The following is a 3333-nucleotide window of genomic DNA, read 5'->3' on the forward strand; positions in this document are numbered from 1 at the left end:
ATACATTAAGTATATAGAGTATTATTCAAAACAATATTTGAAAGAATCGACTAAAAGCGATAAGTAAAACTCAAGTAATTTTAAAACAAAGGTTTAAGCACTAAATCGTAAATTTAGAAATATATTAGGAAAAATATTTTTTTGCAAAATCAAAATTAAATTTGTGAAATTATACATGTACTACTTAATCATGCAAAATTTTAAGATATTTTATAGCATTTAAAGACTCCAATTGTATTGCATAAAAATCAGGACTCAATTGCAAAGATAACAAAACATGCTAAAAACACTCAGAGAGTCTCGTCATGACAACGTGACTTCCCTACTCATGACATGATATAGAAAACCTCTCTAATCATGATGATGTGGCATTGGGTGTCCCGATGAAACTCGAACGTCGTCTCAATGTTACCAGCAGATTTCTGCAGAAATAACCCAAAACTTGCAATTGACACTTTGACTCAAAACCAAACATATCATTTAGTGCATTTATGCCAATTTATCAACTCAAGCAAGTCACATAGCATTCATAGATCCTGTTAAACATGCTCAAACACTCTAAACCATACAACAACACAATTTGACTCCCTAAGTATTTAGCTATTCTAGCATGCATCCCTAAAGTCACAATTCAATTACTTAACATACTAATCTTGCATATCATGCATTTCTAAGTGCATTTTGGGTTCAATTTATACCATCATTTTAAACATGTCAAGACATCCAACATACAATCTAAGCATTTACATCAAGAACTTAACCAAGAGACAAGTATATCAATATCATGCAATCACCACCAAAATCGAACATGTTCAAACATTATTCTCAAGCATCAATCAGACATAAAACCAAGTTCAAAAATCCTTAAAACATTCCTTAAAAGTCAATTTACAAACCAATAAAATGACAAAGTCTAGTTTCCTCAAGTATGGTCCCACATTGCCATTATTTTTATAGCAAAAAATAATCACAACACATACTCAAAAGGATAGCCTTACTTAGATCACTTGGGCTTGCTCACTTCTCCTCCTTACTAATGTTATTTTTCTACAAAGTAAACATTTTAGAGTGTGAGCTTACCTAAGCTCAGTGAGTGCTTAAAGATTGCCACAATTAAACACATACTCCATAGTTAAAAGAAAGTATACTAATAGTTATTCTTGGCATCACCATGAACATAACATCATATCATTTTATATTGATATATTGGCATATGGTGACTATGAAACATGTATAAAATATAATGCATTGGATAAACGAATCTCCAAACACAGCCAATAACTCAAAGAGTAACATATCCCATGAAGTGTAGGATATAGCTAAGACTCTCCAAACACAACCAACATATCCCGTTGAATAATCTAAACTCAACATTCTTTCATCCCTCCAACATATCCCGAGGCCTCAATGCCCAAACATAAGCATATAGGTGAGTACTCAAAAGTCCTATGTGTTCCAACTATATCCAATGGTTACAATAGATCACAATACCAACATATCCACTTAAACACATATAGTTATTGTTTTATGCACACTTTCTCTTACCATATACTTATGATCATAACATTTTCATATTCATTTATAATGCACTCATCAAGTGCTTACATAATGCTTAAAGAGCCGTATCATATAGATCTCATATAGTGTGCACAGAACTAGCAAGCCTCATATCGTATTCAATCATAACATATAGCATTTGCAATTGCATCTTAATATGCATCACATTTCATATAATATCTCATAGGCATATTTGCATAATAAAAATATATTGATAAAGAAAACTTACTCTCGGAACATAGATTAGGTATTTTGGCCAACCTAAGCTCCCATTTAACTTAAGGAATCATGCCTAAAATCAGTAATTTCGATCACTCATCGGATCTCTTTTGTTCAATTGTCAAAGGCTAGATAAGCTTTTCTTTGCCCATTGTTTTGCTTGTAGAGGCTCTCATTGGATCTGGCACTTTACATACATATTAAACACATTACAAATCATCATTTATGGGCTTAATCATATTCAAATAGCAACAAAATTGCAGATCCATGCTTTTCCCCTCCTAATATCGAAATCTAACTTATTTTACCTAAATAAGAGATTTTATCACTCAAATTTTGCTTCTAATCCTCACACATGTTTCTAAACATCCTAAATATCATATTATTACATATCTAATATATCACAAATCACCTAGTTTATCATATCTAAAATTTTCAGAAACTTGATCATTCTGAACATTAAAAGAGGGAAAACTCTCAATTCCTTAAAATTCTTTAATGATCTATAAAATTGAGTTTATAAAGCTTCTAACTAGTTCAAAATAAGTTGAAAATCAATTTAAAACAACAATTTAACTTAATATTTTGAATCTATTTATTTTTAAGCCAAAATTTGGTTTAAAAGCTTTAGATCTACTGAAATCTCGTAATAGTTTATCAAATCTTGAATTATGAAAACAACAACCTTAGAATTATCCATAGGAATCATAATTTTACCTCAGTTTGAGAAGAATGGCGAAGTGTAGATCTAATTTAGTGAAATTTTTTGAAGAACAATGACAAATTTGATGAAGAAAAGAGGAATTTTATTTAAAATTGAAGGAAGAATTGATGTTTGGAAGGCAAGAAAATAAGTAAGGATGAGTTAATTTTAAGAGAAAAACTTAAATTTAGATTTTAGAAAAAATTTCTAATTGGGAAGATGAATGAGGGAAGATTCATTCAGGTGTTTAAATAGAGAAGGGAAGGAAACATATTTTTAAAAGTAGGGGAAATTGCCTTTTAAAAACTTCCAGTTTTCACCCTTTTTCAAACCGGTCATTATTTCAAATTAAAACCCATTTTGTAATAGCCCGTTTTTAGTAGTGTCAAAAATAGTGGTTCCGAGACTGCAATTTTGATGAATGAATCTGTAAATATTATTATTTAATATTTACAACTCAAATTTAGTGATTTAGTGAAGTCTAATCTGGTACTTTTTGCTGATTGGACAGTTAGTAAGTACAAGTGGTTTGACCTTAAAGTTAGTGGTTTTGGAAAATTAGCTATCAGGACCTCATTTCCATAAATCGAGCCCGTAAATACTTTTATTAAATATTTAATGAGTTATTTTATAAGGGAATTGATTCTTGGATAGATAATTTTACCAGTTTAGTAACTAATTAAGGTATAAGAACTAAATCGTAAAAACTGTAATTGTTAACTTTATATATTTTTGTTAGTAGTAATGCTTAAATAATAGTTTTATAAGCCTTTAAATGGAAATAAGCTAGTTTTTAGGTCCAGTGGACGGTTTGGTTGAAGGTTAATTAAAATAATATAAAACCTTTAATATTT

General features: G+C 29.9%; 1 long non-coding RNA gene across 1 annotated transcript; it reads right to left on the reverse strand.

Annotated features, from left to right (window-relative positions):
• Positions 1 to 249: 249 nt before the first annotated feature.
• Positions 250 to 2671, reverse strand: LOC121220287 (uncharacterized). Its single transcript, XR_005917545.1, has 3 exons — positions 2494 to 2671; positions 1787 to 1963; positions 250 to 422 (listed from the first exon to the last, which is right to left on the reverse strand). It is a non-coding gene; the product is annotated as an uncharacterized lncRNA (long non-coding RNA).
• Between the last annotated feature and the right edge of the window lie 662 nt (positions 2672 to 3333).

The sequence above is a fragment of the Gossypium hirsutum genome, chromosome D08 (genome assembly GCF_007990345.1).
Source record: "Gossypium hirsutum isolate 1008001.06 chromosome D08, Gossypium_hirsutum_v2.1, whole genome shotgun sequence".
Lineage (NCBI taxonomy): Eukaryota > Viridiplantae > Streptophyta > Magnoliopsida > Malvales > Malvaceae > Gossypium > Gossypium hirsutum.